This window comes from Oncorhynchus mykiss, chromosome 25 (genome assembly GCF_013265735.2).
Source record: "Oncorhynchus mykiss isolate Arlee chromosome 25, USDA_OmykA_1.1, whole genome shotgun sequence".
NCBI lineage: Eukaryota > Metazoa > Chordata > Actinopteri > Salmoniformes > Salmonidae > Oncorhynchus > Oncorhynchus mykiss.
Genome location: NC_048589.1, coordinates 23932639 through 23955743, shown reverse-complemented (window position 1 = coordinate 23955743; position 23105 = coordinate 23932639). Strand labels below are relative to the sequence as shown.

At 40.5% G+C, this 23105-nt stretch overlaps 1 protein-coding gene across 1 annotated transcript in view; it reads left to right on the top strand.

Annotated features, from left to right (window-relative positions):
• Positions 1-23105, top strand: part of LOC110505663 (leucine-rich repeat and immunoglobulin-like domain-containing nogo receptor-interacting protein 2) — a 38058-nt gene that overhangs the window by 904 nt on the left and 14049 nt on the right. The gene's annotated exons all lie outside the window — the stretch shown is intronic.

Genomic DNA, 23105 nt, shown 5'->3' with positions numbered 1-23105 from the left:
GGGGGATACAATTGAAAATGAAATGAATGGATAAAGTGTGCATAAGGTTGACGACATGACTGAGGTCTGTGGATGAGATGAACTGGATGGGATGAATGGAACTGGGATGACTTATGTAGATGTCTACTGCATTGTTGAGAAACATGATGAAACACGTCATGGATGAGAACTGCGGAAGAGGTGAACTGAATGGATGAGACTTATAGATCAGGGACTTGTCGTTTATCTATTGAGCTGTACTGACAAGGTGAGCTGAGGGTATGTATTTCTTCCAAGTGGATGAGCACACTTTTGTAGGCTTGTGGATAAGGTAAGATATTGTGGATGTAGCCCTGCGGATGAGTGCTCGCGAAACCAATAACTTTATACACATCTCCCCTGACCTTCAACATGAGGTGTCCATCTGAATTATAAATGCACTATGCTACTGAAGAGGTCTCCAGCCTGGACCTGCTTTCTGTCTATTCTGTCTGTCTGCTGGAGCTGCTAATGGAGGGGGAGAGGAGCCCAGTTTCCAGTAAAGAGGCAGTGCGCGCGCATGGATGTGAGAGTGTATGTGAGGCGTTACCACAGCAACCTGTCGGGTGTGTTTGTTCCCCTGAGACCGAGGGGAGCAGAGAGGAGCAAAGAACTATCTCTTGTGAGGGGGGATGGGGGGTCCATATTGTTCTCGCATTGTTTTCATGCTCCTCTCTCTGCAGCCATTTATTCAAGAGATGCAGTTTGCAAAAGATTTCTTTTGAGAAAGGTCTACAGCCACATCAGAGAAAGGATACGACCTGTATTCAAGGGGGTAGCAGATTGATGAGAATAATGATAACTGTCAACACACTTAAGCATTTCCCTCTCTCGTACAGTGAATATGGATGGCATGCTACGTGGCACAGTTCTCTGGAGTAGTTGTGCCACTCACCTTCCTCTGCGGCAAGCTGAGGTGTTTGGCTGTTATTGGCGACTGGGTTTGTAGTTCTGACAGGGAGACTAGGCTTCTCTGTAGTGTCTTTAGTCTGGGATAATTAGAATTGCAGATGTCTTCTGTAGGCGTTCTTTAAAAAAAACTCAAGGTTCTCCTGTCTGCGGTAAATAGTTTGACTCAGAAATACTTTTGTGAGGATGATTTACAAGAGCAAGGCCATACTCGTACGCACGAAGGGCCTATTTTGTCTCTCACCGGCAGGTACGCTACCCATAGTGCCACTGACATCAGTTGGACTGCCATGAAACCTGAATTGGTACAGAATACACACACAACTGAATATGGAAGATACTTTCCAGTGAGCTAAATCTTCTGCCTTGAGCAGATCGCTCACAGACTAAGATTTCTTATTTCAAGTTTATATTTTCGATCTTGTCTCATCGCTGCAACTCCCCAATAGCCTCAGGAGAGGCGAAGGTGGAGTCATGTGTCCTCCGAAACATGACCCGCCTAACCGCGCTCCTTACCACCTGCCAGCTTAACCTGGAAGCCAGCCACACCAATGTGTCAGAGGAAACACCGTTCAACTGGCTACCGGGGTCAGCCTGCAGGCACCCGTTTGTGGCACAACCCGGGAATGAAACCCGGGTCTGTAGTAATGCCTTTTAGCGCTCCGATGCAGTGCCTTAGACTGCTGCGCCACTCGGGAGGCCCACTCTTATTTCATTTTTAATAACCCATCTAGGATGGTGTTGCTGTAACCCCACTGCTAGATGCTCAATATGTTAATATTTCCCACCACATGGATCATTCGTCAGGGACTTGGCAGATTGTGTAGCCAGATCGTGTAGCCGGAAGACCGCTAGCTTCCATCTTCTTCTGGGTACATTGACTTCAATACAAAACCTAGAAAGCTTATTGTTCTCACCCCCTTCAATAGACTTCCACAGTAATTATGACAACTTCCAGAGGACATCCTCCAACCTATCAGAGCTCTTGCAGCATGAACTGACATGTTGTGTCCACCCAATCAAAGGATCAGAGAATTAATCTCGCACTGAAAGCATGAGCTACAGCTAACTAGCACTGCAGTGTATAAAATGTGGTGAGTTGTTGACTCAAATAGCAAGAAAGACAGTAATAGTCTTGAATTAATGAATTTCTTCCAAAATGAAGAAGCAAGAAAGGAATAGAGGCATATTTAGTCTTTTTTCTCTCTTCCAATTTCAGTTTCACTTCCATAAAACTTCAAATTATTAGAATAGTACAAAACGCAAAACAGAACTCCCCGGTTAAGGGTCAGTGGCTCAGGCCCGTGAACAGGAATGACAGAAGGGGGAGTCAGATCGCTTTGATCGCCAGGTACTTTCATTTGGTTTTCTATTTTCATTTGTTGCGCTACAAGTACTGCCTGTTAATGTTAAGGAGGCAGCTACAGTAGCTGGATGATATTAACAACTTCAGTGTTTATTTCATTACATTTATTTGATTTAATCTGGATGCTTACATAACCTACTAACACCCTGGTACTACCTGTAGCTCCCGTCTCCTCAGTCTGAGAACACTGAGAGAGAAAGTTATGTGTCGCAGATTACTCCTGTGTAGAAGTCCAAAACATTCAATAAATAAAGCATCCTAAGGTTAATGCTATAGGTATTGTTATAAGGGAGTGAGACTATTGAAACATGTAACTTTCAGCATGTCCTTATGTGATGCAGATGGTTAGCTGAGCTGCGACTTATACTAGTGTTACTTTATGGGAGATGTAGTTTTAGCTCTCTAAGGTCTGAATGGGATAAATGTGATTTCATGTTGTAGCTTGTTTGTATTAGTGTTTTTGTACATGAGTTGTTCTATTTTAATACTGTCAACACTGAAATCACCTAGCAATGTATTGGAGATGTGAGACAGGATATGTGTTTTACTTTTCTTCATGCTCCTCTATAGAACAACTTCTCATTGTTATGGAATAAGAGCTCATGAAGTGACATAGCGTGCCTTGAGAAAGTATTCATACCCCTTGACTTTACAAAGTGGGATTAAAATGTACATTAATATGTACATTTTTGTCAACAAATTAAATACTTTAATGTCAAAGTGGAAGAAAAATTCTACCATTTTTAAAAAATATATATATATACAGTGGGGCAAAAAAGTATTTAGTCAGCCACCAATTGTGCAAGTTCTCCCACTTAAAAAGATGAGAGGCCTGTAATTTTCATCATAGGTACACTTCAACTATGATAGACAAAATGAGAAAAACAATCCAGAAAATCTAATTTTAGGATTTTTAATGAATTTATTTGCAAATTATGGTGGAAAATAAGTATTTGGTCAATAACAAAAGTTTATCTCAATACTTTGTTATATACTCTTTGTTGGCAATGACAGAGGTCAAACATTTTCTGTAAGTCTTCACAAGGTTTTCACACACTGTTTCTGGTATTTTGGCCCATTCCTCCATGCAGATCTCCTCTAGAGCAGTGATGTTTTGGGGCTGTTGCTGGGCAACACAGACTTTCAACTCCCTCCAAAGATTTTCTATGGGGTTGAGATCTGGAGACTGGCTAGGCCACTCCAGGACCTTGAAATGCTTCTTACGAAGCCACTCCTTCGTTGCCCGGGCGGTGTGTTTCGGATCATTGTCATGCTGAAAAACCCAGCCACGTTTCATCTTCAATGCCCTTGCTGATGGAAGGAGGTTTTTCACTCAAAATCTCACGATACATGGCCCCATTCATTATTTCCTTTACACGGATCAGTCGTCCTGGTCCCTTTGCAGAAAAACAGCCCCAAAGCATGATGTTTCCACCCCCATGCTTCACAGTAGGTATGGTGTTCTTTGGATGCAACTCAGCATTCTTTGTCCTCCAAACACAACGAGTTGAGTTTTTACCAAAAAGTTATATTTTGGTTTCATCTGACCATATGACATTCTCCCAATCTTCTTCTGGATCATCCAAATGCTCTCTAGCAAATTTCAGACGGGCCTGGACATGTACTGGCTTAAGCAGGGGGACACGTCTGGCACTGCAGGATTTGAGTCCCTGGCGGCGTAGTGTGTTACTGATGGTAGGCTTTGTTACTTTGGTCCCAGCTCTCTGCAGGTCATTCCCTAGGTCCCCCCGTGTGGTTCTGGGATTTTTGCTCACTGTTCTTGTGATAATTTTGACCCCACGGGGTGAGATCTTGCGTGGAGCCCCAGATCGAGGGAGATTATCAGTGGTCTTGTATGTCTTCCATTTCCTAATAATTGCTCCCACAGTTGATTTCTTCAAACCAAGCTGCTTACCTATTGTAGATTCAGTCTTCACAGCCTGATGCAGGTCTACAATTTTGTTTCTGGTATCCTTTGACAGCTCTTTGGTCTTGGCCATAGTGGAGTTTGGAGTGTGACTGTTTGAGGTTGTGGACAGGTGTCTTTTATACTGATAACAAGTTCAAACAGGTGCCATTAATACAGATAACGAGTGGAGGACAGAGGAGCCTCTTAAAGAAGAAGTTACAGGTCTGTGAGAGCCAGAAATCTTGCTTGTTTGTAGGTGACCAAATACTTATTTTCCACCATAATTTGCAAATAAACTCATTAAAAATCCTACAATGTGATTTTCTAGATTTTTTAGTTGAAGTGTACCTATGATGAAAATTACAGGCCTCTCTCATCTTTTTAAGTGGGAAAACTTGCACAATTGGTGGCTGACTAAATACTTTTTAGCAAGTATCAAGTATTTCAAGCATCAAGTATTTGATGCACTGCAGGTTTTCCTACTTACAAATCATGAAGAGGTCTGTAATTTTTATCATAGGTACACTTCAACTGTGCGAAGTGGAATCTAAAACAAAAATCCAGAAAATCACATTGAAGGATTTTTAAGTAATTCATTATCATTTTATTGCATGACATAAGTATTTGATACATAAGAAAAGCAGAACTTAATATTTGATACAGAAACCTTTGTTTGCAATTACAGAGATCATACGTTTCCTGTAGTTCTTGACCAGGTTTGCACACACTGCAGCAGGGATTTTGGCCCACTCCTCCATACAGATCTTCTCCAGATCCTTCAGGTTTCGGGGCTGTCGCTGGGCAATACGGACTTTCAGCTCCCTCCAAAGATTTTCTATTGGGTTCAGGTCTGGAGACTGGCTAGGCCACTCCAGGACCTTGAGATGCTTCTTACGGAGCCACTCCTTAGTTGCCTTGGCTGTGTGTTTTGGGTTGTTGTCATGCTGGAAGACCCAGCCACGACCCATCTTCAATGCTCTTACTGAGGGAAGGAGGTTGTTGGCCAAGATATCGTGATACATGGCCCCATCCATCCTCCCCTCAATACGGTGCAGTCGTCCTGTCCCCTTTGCAGAAAAGCATCCCCAAAGAATGATGTTTCCACCTCCATGCTTCACGGTTGGGATGGTGTTCTTGGGGTTGTACTCATCCTTCTTCTTCCTCCAAACACGGCGAGTGAAGTTTAGACCAAAAAGCTCTATTTTTGTCTCATCAGACCACATGACCTTCTCCCATTCCTCCTCTGGATCATCCAGATGGTCATTGGCAAACTTCAGATGGGCCTGGACATGCGCTGGCCCGAGCAGGGGGACCTTGCGTGCGCTGCAGAATTTTAATCCATGACGGCGTAGAGTGTTACTAATGGTTTTCTTTGAGACTGTGGTCCCAGCTCTCTTCAGGTCATTGACCAGGTCCTGCCGTGTAGTTCTGGGCTGATCCCTCACCTTCCTCGTGATCATTGATGCCACACGAGGTGAGATCTTGCATGGAGCCCCAGACCAAGGGTGTTGACCGTCATCTTGAACTCCTTCCATTTTCTAATAATTGCGCCAACAGTTGTTGCCTTCTCACCAAGCTGCTTGCCTATTGTCCTGTAGCCCATCCCAGCCTTGTGCAGGTCTACAATTTTCCCTGATGTCCTTACACAGCTCTCTGGTCTTGGCCATTGTGAAGAGGTTGGAGTCTGTTTGAGTGTGTGGACAGGTGTCTTTTGTACAGGTAACAAGTTCAAACAGGTGCAGTTAATACAGGTAATGAGTGGAGAACAGGAGGGCTTCTTAAAGAAAATCTAACAGGTCTGTGAGAGCCGGAATTCTTACTGGTTGGTAGGTGATCAAATACTTATGTCGTGCAATAAAATGCTAATTAATTACTTAAAAATCATACAATGTGATTTTCTGGATTTTTGTTTTAGATTCCGTCTCTCACAGTAGAAGTGATGATAAATGATATGATAAAAATCACAGACCTCTACATGATTTGTAAGTAGGAAAACCTGCAAAATCGGCAGTGTATCAAATACTATACTGTATATATAATATATACTGTATATACAGACAGATTATTTCACTTATAATTCACTGAAATTCCAGAAAATGGTGTCATGGCTTTAGAAGCTTCTGATAGGCTAATTTACATAATTTGAGACAATTGGAGGGGTACCTGTGGATGTATTTCAAGGCCTACCTTCAAACTAGTGTCTCTTTGCTTGACATCATGGGAAAATCAAAAGAAATTAGCCAAGACCTCAGAAAAATAATTGTAGACCTCCACAAGTCTGGTTCATCCTTAGGTGCAATTTCCAAACTCCTGAAGGTACCATGTTCATCTGTACAAACAATAGTGTGCAATATAAACACCATGGGACCATGAATGTACTTTGGTGCAAAAATGTGCAAATCAATCCCAGAACAACAGCAAAGGACCTTGTGAAGATGCTGGAGGAAACGGGTGAATAAAAAGCCAGACTAAGGTTTGCAACTGCACATAGGGACAAAGATCGTACTTTTTGGAGAAATGTCCTCTGGTCTGATGAAACAAAAATAGAACTGTTTGGCCATAATGACCATTGTTATGTTTGGAGGGGAAAGGGGGAGGCTTGCAAGCTGAAGAACACCATCCCAACCGTGAAGCACTGGGGTGGCAGCATCATGTTGTGGGGGTGCTTTGCTGCAAGAGAGACTGGTGCACTTCACAAAATAGATGACATCATGAAGTAGGAAAATTATGTGGATATATTGAAGCACCATCTCAAGACATCAGTTAAATCAGTTAAGTTAAAGCTTGGTTGCAAATGGGTCTTCCAAATGGACAATGACCCCAAGCATACTTCCAAAGTTGTGGCAAAATGGCTTAAGGACAACAAAGTCAAGGAGTGGCCATCACAAAGCCCTGACCTCAATCCTATAGAAACTTTGTGGGCAGAACTGAAAAAGTGTGTGCGAGCAAGGAGGCCTACAAACCTGACTCGGTTACACCAGCTCTGTCAGGAGGAATGGGCCAAAATTCACCCAACTTATTGTGGGAAGCTTGTGGAAGGCAACCCGAGTTAAACAATTTAAAGGCAATGATACCAAATACTAATTGAGTGTATGTAAACTTCTAACCCACTGGGAATGTGGTGAAAGAAATAAAAGCTGAAATAAATCATTCTCTCAACTCTTATTTTGACATTTCACATTAAAATAAAGTGGTGATCTTACCTGACCTAAGACAGGGAATTTTTACTGAGTTTAAATGTATTTGGCTAAGGTGTAGGTTAACTTCCGACTTCAACTGTATTATATATATACAGTGCCTTGCGAAAGTATTCGGCCCCCTTGAACTCTGCAACCTTTTGCCACATTTCAGGCTTCAAACATAAAGATATAAAACTGTATTTTTTTGTGAAGAATCAACAACAAGTTGGACACAATCATGAAGTGGAATGACATTTATTGGATATTTCAAACTTTTTTAACAAATCAAAAACTGAAAAATTGGGCGTGCAAAATTATTCAGCCCCTTTGCTTTCAGTGCAGCAAACTCTCTCCAGAAGTTCAGTGAGGATCTCTGAATGATCCAATGTTGACCTAAATGACTAATGATGATAAATACAATTCACCTGTGTGTAATCAAGTCTTCGTATAAATGCACCTGCACTGTGATAGTCTCAGAGGTCCGTCAAAAGCGCAGAGAGCATCATGAAGAACAAGGAACACACCAGGCAGGTCCGAGATACTGTTGTGAAGAAGTTTAAAGCCGGATTTGGATACAAAAAGATTTCCCAAGCTGTAAACATCCCAAGGAGCACTGTGCAAGCGATAATATTGAAATGGAAGGAGTATCAGACCACTGCAAATCTACCAAGACCTGGCCGTCCCTCTAAACTTTCAGCTCATACAAGGAGAAGACTAATCAGAGATGCAGCCAAGAGGCCCATGATCACTCTGGATGAACTGCAGAGATCTACAGCTGAGGCGGGAGACTCTGTCCATAGGACAACAATCATAACAATCAATCAACAATCATAACAAGTATATTGCACAAATCTGGCCTTTATGGAAGAGTGGCAAGAAGAAAGCCATTTCTTAAAGATATCCATAAAAAGTGTCGTTTAAAGTTTGCCACAAGCCACCTGGGAGACACACCAAACATGTGGAAGAAGGTGCTCTGGTCAGATGAAACCAAAATTGAACTTTTTGGCAACAATGCAAAACGTTATGTTTGGCGTAAAAGCAACACAGCTGAACACACCATCCCCACTGTCAAACATGGTGGTGGCAGCATCATGGATTGGGCCTGCTTTTCTTCAGCAGGGACAGGGAAGATGGTTAAAATTGATGGGAAGATGGATGGAGCCAAATACAGGACCATTCTGGAAGAAAACCTGATGGAGTCTGCAAAAGACCTGAGACTGGGACGGAGATTTGTCTTCCAACAAGACAATGATCCAAAACATAAAGCAAAGTCTACAATGGAATGGTTCAAAAATAAACATATCCAGGTGTTAGAATGGCCAAGTCAAAGTCCAGACCTGAATCCAATCGAGAATCTGTGGAAAGAACTGAAAACTGCTGTTCACAAATGCTCTCCATCCAACCTCACTGAGCTCGAGCTGTTTTGCAAGGAGGAATGGGAAAAAAATTCAGTCTCTCGATGTGCAAAACAGATAGAGACATACCCCAAGCGACTTACAGCTGTAATCGCAGCAAAAGGTGGCGCTACAAAGTATTAACTTTTTCTGTTTTTGATTTGTTAAAAAAGTTTGAAATATCCAATAAATGTCGTTCCACTTCATGATTGTGTCCCACTTGTTGTTGATTCTTCACAAAAAAATACAGTTTTATATCTTTATGTTTGAAGCCTGAAATGTGGCAAAAGGTCGCAAAGTTCAAGGGGGCCGAATACTTTCGCAAGGCACTGTATATATATATATATACTGGTAGTGTGTTTGTGTGTGTGTGTGTGTATATATATATATATATATATATATATATATATCACACACAGTACCATTCAAAAGTTACTTATTCAAAGGTTTTTCTTTTCTTTTTACTATTTTCTACATTGTAGAATAATAGTGAAGACATCAAGATGGCGCTGACAGAGATGGTCGCCTCACTTTGTCCTTAGGAAACTATGCAGTATCCTTTGTTTTTTCCTCTATTATTTATTACATTGTTAGCTCAGAAAATCTTACGTGTTACATACAGCCGGGAAGAACTATTGGATATAAGAGCAACGTCAACTTACCAAACTTACGATGAGGAATACGACTTTCCCGAAGCGGATCCTTTGTTCGGACCACCACCAAGGACATTGGATCTAATCTCAGAAGCCGAACCAAAACAACGTCACTGCAGAAGAGGTAGACTGAGCGGCCTCCTGGTCGGACTTCGAAGGCCTGCACACCACCCACCGCTTCTGAGTTTATGAAGACCGCCACAGGAAAGGAATACCCAGGGCTACCTCTGCTGCGGCGGATAAGTTCATTAGCGTTACCAGCCTCAGAAATGGCTGCCTAAATAAATGCTTCACAGAGTTCAAGTAACACACATCTCAACATAAGCTGTTCAGTGGAGACTGCGTGAATCAGGCTTTCATGGTCGAATTGCTGCAAAGAAACCACTACTGAAGGAAAAGCATTCCAGGTAAGGCTTGTTGAGAGAATGCCATGAGTGTGCAAAGCTGTTATCAAGGCAAAGGGTGGCTACTTCAAAGAACCTAAAATATATTTTGATTTGTTTAACACTTTTTTGGTTACTACATGATTCCATAATGTAATTTTTTTGTTTTGATGTCTTCACTATTATTCTACCATGTAGAAAATAGTAAAAAATTAATTAAAACTCCTGAATGAGTAGGTGTCCAAACTTTTAGCTGGTACTGTATCTTTATTAGATAATTATTCAACGCCAAGTCAATACATGTTAGAATCACCGTTGGCAGTGATTACAGCCGTGAGTCTTTAAAAGTCTGTAAGAGCTTTCCACACCTGGATTGTGCAACATTTGTCGATTTTATTATTTTCAAAATTCTTCAAGCTCTGTCATATTGGTTGTTGATCATTGCTAGACAACCATTTTCAGGTCTTGCCATAGATGTTCAAGCAGATTTAAGCCAAAACTGTAACTCGGCCACTCAGGAACATTCATTTGGCCTTGTGTTTTAGGTTATTGTCCTGTTGAAAGGTGAATTCATCTCCCAGTGCCTGTTGGAAAGCAGACTGAACCAGGTTTTCCTCTAGGATTTTTCCATTACGATAATTTTTTATCCTGAAAATCTCCCCAGTCCTTAATGATTACAAACATGACCATAACATGATGCAGCCGGGCACCTTGCTTGAAAATATGGAGAGTTGTACTTAGTAATGTGTTATGTTAGGTTATGTCAAATCCAAATACAACACTTTGTATTCAGCACAAAAAGTGTATTACTTTGCCACATTTTTGCAGTATTACTTTAGTGGCTTGTTGCTAATAGGATGCATGTTTTGGAATATTGTTATACTTATTTAGGCTTGCCCTATCAAAGGGGTTGAATACTTAATGACTGAAAACATTTCAGCTTTTCATTTTAAATTAATTTGTAAACATTTCAAAAAACATAATTCCACTTTGATGTTATGGGATATGGTGTGTAGGCCAGTTACAAAACATCTCAAGGAGTGTAAATACTTTCTGAAGGCACTGTACGTTCTGGAGGGTGCTTCCAGAGGTCATGATTTCCCAGGTTCTAGATTTTTCTCATAAACTTTATAGCATGGAGGTCCAAATCTGTTTGGGCTTTGGCGAAGTCCTCCCAGCCATATTTGTTCACTGTCACGCCTAAGTAACATGCATGGCTTGGCAAGGAAAGACCTAGTTAGCTATACAGGCAGTGTTCTGTAGGTTGTTATTCAACTTCATATTGAAGCAAATTATGTAAGTTGTTGGTTACTCAACCGGCAACATTAAGTTCCCGAGGCAGGAAGCTAACTGCAGTGCCAACAGAATTTACCTGCTGTGCTGTGGTGGTAGCACACATACCAAGTGCTTGTTTGGCAACAGTATGACAGGCATTATGTCATTCATGACAGCTCTACAGGCCATAACCTACATTTCAAATCAAGATTTGACCTTCATAGCTCACGAGTTTTACTCAACAGCATTTGTTGAGCGAACTCACTGGCCTGGCCTGACATAAAGTCCAAGAGCACAGTCCTTGCCATGGGCTGTGTGGGTTGATGACAGGCAAATCTGCAGCTTCTGTGTTTTTTTTTTAAAGAATGACGACACTAGTCTGTTACAGAGACTTTTCATGCCCTATAATCCCTGTGACCTATTTCATTTTACTTGCTGTTTATTTGATCCGAGGGCCATAACAGGAAATAACGTTTCTTTGAACCACCTGTATGTAACGATGAATACATTATAAACCAACCCTTGAAATCCTATTGTTGACTTGTTGTTGATATAAAAATTAGACAAACTCCACGTAAATTCACTGAACTAGCTACGTTGATGTAATGCAATTAGGTTGATAAAGTAAGTTGTAATAACACGGAAACAAATTTGACTCTGCACTTTTTGCCCAGAGGCAAGTTCTCTGTTGCACATCACCACCGTTTACTGTTATATAGGTGCTGCCCGAGAGAGGTTTTCCCCCCCAAACTCTCTGCAAACATAAATAAATATTCAATGTTAATCATTATTCTCCAAGCTGATTAATCTGAGGTAAAATTTGGGTCCAAGGAATACTGGAGAGAGATTCGAGGAAAAAATAATGAGAAAATAAAATATTTGGAGTGTTGACTGAATTCAGAGTTACTGTTGGGAGAGAGAACGAGCTTTGGGGACAGTGGGGTAGAGTAAATCTGTGGAAAGTGAGTATTTGACAAGCAAGAACAGGGAGAATGCTTTGAGAGAGAGTTTTGGCAGAACACATTTATGAGCATTGCATTGCAATAATGAGCAAGTGAGCTGGAAGCTACTGTTGAGACAGTGAGAATTTGAAGAGGGAGTGTTGCAAGTACTTTTCCCTATTCTTGTGAAATGTGTTGGCATTCCTTGTCACTTGGATTGTCAGCTGCTTTGGGGATTAATTAGCATACCAGCATCTGATATGTATCCACTGCAGTGTTGTGTGTCTTTTCCCCAATCTAAAGGTTTATAGTGCCCAGCACACCCTTAAAGGGATAGTTCACTTTACTTGTAAATTATATTTAACTTGGGGCTGGTAGTGGTTTAGAAAAAAAGACAGAGAAAAACAAACGCTTTATTTTTATGTATCAAAACACTATTTGTGGGTCATAAAGCCCACATAACACTGTCATAATAATGACATAATAGATGACAGATGATGGTCGTGGCAGCTGGTGTTGTATAACAACTGTGCCTGTCACGTCTCAATCCATTTTTTTTTTCACACCTCAACATTTTCAATAGCTCGTTCTTGGATCATTCGCATTAAACACAATTCTGTGGAGAGAGAGAGAGATGACTGAGTCATTGCAAAAGAAGACCAACGTGATAGAACTCATAACGGACCCTAGCCAACTTTTTGAATAATCATCTGCATGACTTAATTTACCATCTTCCAAAACTTAATCAGGAGGAACTAATTAGCTGCTAGATTACTTTATAAGATGACTACAAATACTGTACATGGCGAACGAGATGGCTACCACAGTTAATGCGTATTATATTTTTAGGAATCCTATTTACCATGCAAATCTACATCTTGTGAATACCAGATATATTTGACAAGCAACAAGTAATTTGATCATATTACAGTAAATGAAACAGACAGCGCACTCACTGTAAAGCAAACAGTTCTTTTTCAGGCACAGTGAAACCAGGCTTGTTTTCTGGCTTGCTGGTGGAAATCTGGATTTGTGGTAATTGGTGTTTTTTCTTTATCTTAAGACACACATTTACAGTGACAGTCAGATGCAGTAATAGTTTATGAAACCATACGAGAAAGGACCATATGAAATGAACAGATCTGAGCCAGAACTGTTACGATTCAGGTTGGCACAATAGGTTGAAAAGGGCAGAGTTGGGTAGGTTACTTTCTAAATGTTATCTGTTAGTTACAGGTTACCTGTCCAAAATTGAAAAATCAGAAGCGTAACTTTGGATTACCCAAACTCCGTAATTTCTATCCCCTTAAGAGGCATTAGAAGAAGACAAAAATGTATGTTACCAATTAAACAATATCTAGTACAGGATAAATCAATGTTAAAGTTTACATAGCTGGCCATATATGGATGTTAAATTTTACTTTATGGGTTGGTTATGTAGGTCTCTTCTAACCCATAGCTTTCTACTACATATAATAATATTATTAAATTAAATTGTTACATGTAAAACCAAAGTCTCTTAGAATTCCAGTTATTCCAATAAATGTTATACCCCTTGATCTTCAAGAATAGGACTTGGAAATATGGAAGTATAGATTAGCCAAATTGTTTTACCTGCGCATAACCCCAAAACTAAGGACTTATTAGCCAGCCCTACTCTGTTGTTTATGATTTTGTTGTCATGGAGGACTGATTGGGCTCATTGAAAAATAAATGCTGCGCTCATGGAATGGCATGCTTTGAGCACGACTGAGAAGTCCTATTTACATGTGAAAAATGAATGCCATATACTGCATTTGCTATAGGCCTATTGTTTACCTTTTTGTTAGTGACACTTTGACATCTTGATAATATGCAGCAGCTGTTTAAAGGGCAAATCCACAGATGAAACAATAACTAAGTGGACACCCTGCCTCTGTTTTGGTAAAAAGCTGAGGGATGGGCCTGGAGAAATGAAACCACTCTCATATTAATAGATAGCTATGGATGCAAGGACTGACCATCCAAGATATCAAAATGGTTTTAACCATGTTCTTTATTTTTACTTTTTCTACATTGTAGAATCATAGTGAAGACAGCAACATAAAAAATGACACATGGAATCATGTAGTAACTAAAAAACAGTGTGAAGCAAGTCAAAATATATTTTATATTTGAGATTATTCAAAGTAGCCACCCTTTGCTTTGACAGTTTTGCACATTCTTGACATTATCTCAATTAGTTTATTGAGGTAGTCACTTGGAATGCAACAGGTGTGCCTTGTTAATTTGTGGAATTTCTTTCCTTCGTTTGAGCCAATTGGTTGTGTTGTGACAAGGTAGGGGTGGTATACAGAAGATAGCGCTATTTAGTAAAAGACCAAGTCCATATTATGGCAAGAAAAAAGCTCAAATAACCAAAGAGAAATGACAGTCCATCATTACCTTAAGGCATTCTCTCAACAAGCTTCACCTGGAATGCTTTTTCAACAGTCTTGAAGGAGTTCCCACATATGCTGATCACTTGTTGACTGTTTTTCCTTCACTCTCCGGTCCAACTCATCCCAAACCATCTCAATTTGGTTGAGGTCAGGTTGTAGTGGAGGCCAGGTCATCTGATGCAGCACCATCACTCCCCTTCTTGGTAAAATAGCCCCTACACAGCCTGGAGGTGTGTTTTTGGGTCATTGTCCTTTAGAAAAACAAATTATAGCCCCACTAAGCGCAAACGGGATGGCATATCGCTGCTGAATGATGTGGTAGCCATGCTGGTTAAGAGTGCCTAGAATTCGAAATAAATCACTCACAGTGTCACCAGCAAAGCACCATCACACCACCTCCTCCATGCTTCACGGTGTGAACCACACATACGGAGATCATCCGTTCACCTACTCGGTGTCTCACAAAGACACGGCGGTTGGAACCAAAAATCTCACATTTGAACTCAGACCAAAGGACAGATTTCCACCGGTCTAATGTCCAGTGCTCATGTTTCTTGGCCCAAGCAGTCTCTTCTTATTGGTGTCCTTTAGTAGTGGTTTCTTTGCAGCAATTCAACAATGAAGTCCTGTTTCACGCAGTCTCCTCTGAACAGTTGATGTTGAGATGTGTCTGTTCTTTAAACTCTGTGAAGCATTTATTTGGGCTGCGATCTGAGGTGCAGTCAACTCTAATGAACTTATCTTCAGCAGCAGAGGTAACAATTGGTCTTCCTTTCCTGTGGTGGTCTCATTAGAGCCAGTTTCATCATAGAGCTTGATGGTTTTTGCGACTTTACTTGAAGAAAAAATACATTTCTTTGCAGTGATTCGACAATGAAGGCCTGATTCACCCATTCTCCTATGAACAGTTGATGTTGAATGACCTTCATGTCTTGAAGTAATGATGGATTGTCATTTCTCTTTGCTTATTTGAGCTGATCTTGCCAAAGTATGGACTTTGTCTTTTACCAAATAGGGCTATCTTCTGTGTACCAACCCAACCTTGTCACAACACAAGTGATTGGCTCATACACATTTAGGGAAAGAAATTCCACAAATTAACTTTTAACAATGCAAACCTGTTAATTGAAATGCATTCCAACCTCATGAAGCTGGTTGAGAGAATGCCAAGCATGTGCAAAGCTGTCATCAAAGCAAAGGGTGGCTACTTTGAAGAATCACAGATATACAATATATTTTGATTTAATTAACACTTTTTTGGTTACTACATGATTCCATATGTGTTATTTTATAGTTTTGATGTCTCCACTATTATTCTACAATGTAGAAAATAGTTTTTTTTTAAATGAAGAAAAAGCCTGGAGTGAGTAGCTGTGTCCAAACTTTTAACGGGTACTATATTTATAATTTATTTGTCCAAAAATGTATTTTACAACTACAGATTGCCGCTTTTAAGTCCATCAAAAGTGTGTGAGTTTTAGCATGTCTCCATTAGGCCTATGGATTTTTTTAATGAGCTTTAATTAGATTTATTCATAAAAGCCCCACTTTTATTCCATAGGCTGGGATCTTCACTGTGCAGCTGTTGCAAGAGTGCATTTTTCACTGGCTGTCCACTGGTTTCAAAAACAATGATTGATAGGCAGCTTAAACTTCTTGAATTCAACCATTATTGGGCTCAAATACATATTTAGATGTGTGGACAGCCATCCACAACAACCGCAAATAGCTAAATGAGAGAGCAGCAGTGTGATTCACATCAATGCACTATGTAGATATCAATAATAAGTGATAGCCGTATCGCCGTAGACTACACACACCACTGTCATCCTAAACTTCAAGTGTTTATTCAAGTTCAGTAATCTTTGGATGCCGACAGCAGTCGCACCATTGGAAGACATAGCTTGGACTGGAGCCTACAAAAGCTATTTTCCCGCAATCCATCAAACACATTTGGTGTGTCATCATAGTGGTGTCTGACTTGTGGTCAGACTTGCTCAGGTGGACAAATCTAAACTTGCGCTTTGTTTTCAATGCTGATTTGAATATCATTGAGAACAGAGAAGTGTCTTTTTCAGTAAACATCCTTTCTGAATGTAAAACTAATCATCGAAGTAATCAAGTATTTCAAAAGTATCTGTTATCTGATTACAATATTTTTGTGGGTAACCGATTAGTTAACGTTTTTTTTGTAATCCCTTACATGTATTCCGTTACTCCCCAACTCTGGAAAAGAGTTTAGGGATTTTCCATTCTTTATTTAAACGTCTTGCTTCAGTTTTACGTCAGTCATACCTGTAGGCCAATAACATGCAGTAGGGCTAAATCCTTGTGTCAAATTACATAACAGCTTTACAGGTCATACAACAGAATATTGTGGGCATTCATCCACTTCAAGTGAAGTGGAACTGAAACATTTATCTTAAAGTTGTGTATTACCTTGCCAAGCAGTGACAGAGAAATGACAGAAGTGGTGGTCTTTCTCCACTCAATGTGGTTTTCACACAGAGAATAATGGAAGCCAAATTCTGTGACTAACAGTATAAACTGCTAATCCCTTGGTATGATTTGATGACGGGAGAGTGTTAATCCTTTGATATGATTCAGTGCCAGTGAGGACTGCTTAATCCCTTGGCATGAGTCTGATGGAAGAGGAAGGGATGCTAACTGGCTCTTCAGGAATAAAACAAGAGCATGCCGGGAAGCAGGGCCAGTCGCTCCAAAGGACTTCCTGTTGTTATCTGGTAGCCATTGTGACAATTCAAAGAGGGTTGTTAGCATCTTCTGTAGTTCTTTCAGATGAAAACTAATGCTTGAATGGCCCAGTGCAGACAAAAATGGGATTCTCCTGTGTTTTTATACATATTTCCACACTGTGTTTGGAATAATACTGTGAAAATGATGATAATGCCCTTGGAGCTATTTGAAAAGACCGCCTGAAATATCAGCCTGTTTTGTTAGGATGGTTTTGGCCTGCCTGGTGTCATCACCAGGCGGTAAATTAGTTAATAGACCAATAAGAAAGAGAGTTCCAAACCTTTCTGCCATTAACAGCTACTTTTCAGTTTTCCACTCCCCACTCAGACCACTCCCAGACGTTCTCTTTATTTTTGACCATTTTGATTTAAAATAATCACAGTAGGGTACTTCCTTGTTACCCAGAAATGATTTAATATTGAGATAAAAACAGCTGCATTGGAACTTCAATGAATCTCAATCCAACATTTTGATCAAAAGATGAATATCCATGGATTTTACATGAATGACGTGCTATAATTGCTTTTTCAAGCCTTCGTGACAATGAAATAGACTACATGGAATAATGCATTTAATGGATGTAATTATTTATCCATTCCAGATTCATTAAATCTACATTCACCATCAGAGAGTCACATTTTGATCAACAAATATAACTTGGTTTGTGGAATCACTGCACTCAAGACATTCACTGCCAGGAATTTTACATTTATGACGAGTTGGAAACTCGAAAGGCACTCGCACATCTGAGCTATCTTTTTTGCAGATGCACGGTAACATTTGAATAACATTTGGAACAGTTGGAACAATGAATATTGGATGAACAAGCCATGACATATTTTACGGCTCCGGCAAGCTTCCCTTGTTCTCATTTACTCTGAAATCCACTGTTGAATCTCATAACCCAGAACTTGGGTGGTCAATATTTTGGATCAATATGGTATATGGCACCACATAACTGCAACACCCTTCCACGTGGGCATATACAAATGTTTCCCCAGAGCTTTGTGGGAACCATAAAATGTTTACAACAAGGAGAGAGTGCACTTTAAGTAGTTGTTTTATTTGTTATAGCCTCTGGATAGAGGCTGACACTTAACCTTTGAAATGGTCCCTTTCTGACACCTTTCTGTGTCAGTTTATGTTGACAGTTGCTGACACAAAGCCTTTAAGAAGGCAAAATATTACCACATTCCACTGCTGTTTCAGGCTGCAAATGGCAATATTCATAAAAGCTAACCATCATGTTAGGACTTTTATATCCTTTATAGTGCTGTTTAATGCTACATAGCTCTGTTATCAGTGTATGAATCAATACTCTGTGTTTTATATAGAAAGGTGGAAAAACTTTCTGTGTGACAGTCTTTTTTAAAAGCCTCAAGTGGGTTAGAAAGAAAGTGGGCTCTGTGAAACAGTGGCGGTATACACCATGAAAAATGGATGAGTTCTACCTCCTGAGACTAAAATTAGAGCGAAACCTAATACGCAGTGTCCTTCAAGTCACACTTGATTTACAAACAAGGAAATAAATCTGGCATTCAACAGAACATCCGGACAAGATCGGTCGGAAAAATGTAATGCCAGTCAACACGCCCTGGAAAATCTTTTATTTTCCTGTTGCTGGAACCTAAAAAAAAACAATCTTTCCAACCATACATTACACACAGCCTGGTTTATTTTATAATTATCCTAATCGCTCTCTGGAGAGAATACACATAGCAAAACTATCATGCAAGCTCCCTGTATGATCTACTGCATGACATAATTACTTGCATCAGGTAATACAGGTGGTTATGTCACAGTATACCCCACCAATGTCAACATGTGTTGGTAGACTAAGCATCCCTGAGCACTTTTGCAGTGCTTATGTCTGTTTAATGCATTGCATGCTTTTGAGCATGAAGTTCCCTTTTAAGGAAATTTGCTCAAAACCCCTATTCACCCATCCACTCGAGAAAACAACAACAGACAAATATTTGCTTTGTGTTTTTGAATAAAAAAAACTAGGATCATTGTAAGCCGCCTGCAACAGACCTTGTATAATCTACAGGGCTGTAGGAGAGAGAGAGTGGCTGTTGAGTTGATTGTTCTACAACACAATGCTTGAGAGCAGGCAGGCCCAGTGTTGCAGAAAGGAGCTGTTTAATTGTTGCGAATGCATAAGCACCAATTAGCACAGAAGCGTACAGATTAACTATAAAATCTCAGCAGCGCTATAATAACCAGGATGACGTTTGGTATTTATTAGGATCCCCATTAGCCGCTACAAAAGCATCAGCTTCTCTTCCTGGGGTCCACATCAAACATAATCTGCTATTCTTGGGTACCGGAAAGACCTTTGCCTCCCTCCATGTCTTCTAGGCTTAAATTGAAGATGTGGCAAACAGGAGTCACAATATATTCCACTACCAACCTCAGCAATTTACCATCCAGGTTGTCAGTACCAGGTGGTTTGTCCTTATTTATAGATAGCAAAAATAAATTAACTTCTTCCACACCCACTTTGTGGAACTCAAAACTACAGTGCTTGTCTTTCATTATTTGGTTCATTATGCATGAATATGAACTCTCAACATTTTGTTTTCTGTATGTCATATCTAAATTTGCTAATCTTGTCAACAAAAAAAGTGATTAAAGTGATTGGCAATATCAAAGGGTTTTGTTATGAACAAGCCATCTGCCTCAATGAAAGATGGAGCCGAGTTTGCTTTCTTGCCTAGAATTTATTTAAAGTACTCCAGAGCTTTTTACTATCATTCTTTATATAATTTCTTTGTTCCATAGTATAGTTTTTTATTTTTGTTTAGTTACGTGATTGTGCACTCTGCAGGACATTTAAATTGATGTTTGCAATTTCCGAAGCAAAAATTACAGTATGCCTATGTGGTCTCATATGTACACAAGCAAAGTATATATATATATATATATATATATATATATATATATATATATATATATATATATATATATATATATATATATATATATATATATATATATATATAACACAGTTGTGTATATATACAACTGTATATACACTGCTCAAAAAAATAAAGGGAACACTAAAATAACACATCCTAGATCACATCCTAATACTTTTTTCTTTACATAGTTGAATGTGCTGACAACAAAATCACACAAAAATGATCAATGGAAATCAAATTTATCAACCCATGGAGGTCTGGATTTGCAGTCACACTCAAAATTAAAGTGGAAAACCACACTACAGGCTGATCCAACTTTGATGTAATGTCCTTAAACCAAGTCAAAATGAGGCTCAGTAGTGTGTGTGGCCTCCACGTGCCTGTATGACCTCCCTACAACACCTGGGCATGCTCCTGATGAGGTGGCGGATGGTCTCCTGAGGGATCTCCTCCCAGACCTGGACTAAAGCATCCGTCAAATCCTGGACAGTCTGTGGTGCAATCTGGCGTTGGTGGATGGAGCGAGACATGATGTCCCAGATGTGCTCAATTGGATTCAGGTCTGGGGAACGGGCGGGCCAATCCATAGCATCAATGCCTTCCTCTTACAGGAACTGATGACACACTCCAGCCACATGAGGTCTAGCATTGTCTTGCATTAGGAGGAACCCAGGGCCAACCGCACCAGCATATGATCTCACAAGGGGTCTGAGGATCTCATCTCGGTACCTAATGGGATTCAGGCTACCTCTGCGGCCCCCCAAAGAAATGCCACCCCACACCATGACTGACCCACCGCCAAACCGGTCATGTTGGAGGATGTTGCAGGCAGCAGAACGTTCTCCACGGCGTCTCCAGACTCTGTCACATCTGTCACATGTGCTCAGTGTGAACCTGCTTTCTTCTGTGAAGAGCACAGGGCGCCAGTGGCGAATTTGCCAATCTTGGTGTTCTCTGGCAAATGCCAAACGTCCTGCACGGTGTTGGGCTGTAAGCACAACCCCACCTCTAGACGTCGGGCCCTCATACCACCCTCATGGAGTCTGTTTCTGACCGTTTGAGCAGACACATGCACATTTGTGGCCTGCTGGAGGTCATTTGGCAGGGCACTGGCAGTGCTCCTCCTGCTCCTCCTTGCACAAAGGCGGAGGTAGCGGTCCTGCTGCTGGGTTGTTGCCCTCCTACGGCCTCCTCCATGTCTCCTGATGTACTGGCCTGTCTCCTGGTAGCGCCTCCATGCTCTGGACACTACGCTGACAGACACAGCAAACCTTCTTGCCACAGCTCGCATTGATGTGCCATCCTGGATGAGCTGCACTACCTGAGCCACTTGTGTGGGTTGTAGACTCCGTCTCATGCTACCACTAGAGTGAAAACACCGCCGGCATTCAAAAGTGACCAAAACATCAGCCAGGAAGGATAGGAACTGAGAAGTGGTCTGTGGTCACCACCTGCAGAACCACTCCTTTATTGAGGGTGTCTTGCTAATTGCCTATAATTTCCACCTGTTGTCTATTCCATTTGCACAACAGCATGAGAAATTTATTGTCAATCAGTGTTGCTTCCTAAGTGGACAGTTTGATTTCACAGAAGTGTGATTGACTTGGAGTTACATTGCGTTGTTTAAGTGTTCCCTTTATTTTTTTGAGCAGTGTGTATATATATATATATATATATATATATATATATATATATATATATATATATATATATATATATATATATTACATATAAATACAGTTGATTTCAGAAGTTTACATGCACTTTAGCCAAATACATTTAAACTCAGTTTCACAATTCCTGACATTTTAATCCTAGTAATAATTCCCTGTCTTAGGTAAGTTAGGATCACCACTTTATTTTAAGAATGTCAAATGTCAGAATAATAGTAGAGAGTGATTTATTTCAGCTTTTATTTCTTTCATCACATTCAATGGGTCAGAAGTTTACATACACTCAAATAGTATTTGGTATCATTGCCTTTAAATTGTTTAACTTCGGTCAAACATTTTGGTTAGCCTTCCACAAGCTTCCCACAATAAGTTGGGTGAATTTTGGCCCATTCCTCCTGACAGAGCTGGTGTAACTGAGTCAGGTTTGTAGGCCTCCTTGCTCGAACACACTTTTTCAGTTCTGCACACAAACTCTCTATGGGATTGAGGTCAGGGCTTTGTGATGGACACTCCAATACCTTGACCTTGTTGTCCTTATGCCATTTTGCCACAACTTTGGAAGTATGCTTGGGGTCATTGTCCATTTGGAAAACCCATTTGCGACCAAGCTTTAACTTCCTGACTGATGTCTTGAGACGTTGCTTCAATATATCCAGATAATTTTCGTCCCTCATGATGCCATCTATTTTGTGAAGTGCACCAGTCCCTCCTGCAGCAAAGCATCCAGACAACATGATGCTGCCACCCCTGTGCTTCCCAGTTGGGATGGTGTTCTTCGGCTTGCAAGCGTCCCCTTTTTCCTCCAAACATAGTGATGGTCAATATGGCCAAACAGTTCTATTTTTGTTTCATCAGACCAGAGGACATTTCTCCAATAAGTACGATCTTTGTCCCCATGTGCAGTTGTAAACCGTAGTCTGGCTTTTTTATGGCGGTTTTGGAGCAGTGGCTTCTTCCTTGCTGAGCAGCCTTCCGGGTTGTGTCGATATAGGACTCGTTTCACTGTGGATATAGATAATTTTGTACCCGTTTCCTCCAGCATCTTCACAAGGTCCTTTTCTGTTGTTCTGGGATTGATTTTCACATTTCGTACCAAAGTACGTTCATCTCTAGGAGACAGAACGCTTCTCCTTCCTGAGCGGTATGACGGCTGCGTGGTCCCATGGTGTTTATACTTGCATACTATTGTTTGTACAGATGAACGCGGTACCTTCAGTCATTTGGAAATTGTTCCCAAGGATGAACCAGACTTGTGGAGGTCTACAATTATTTTTCTGAGGTCTTGGCTGATTTCTTTTGATTTT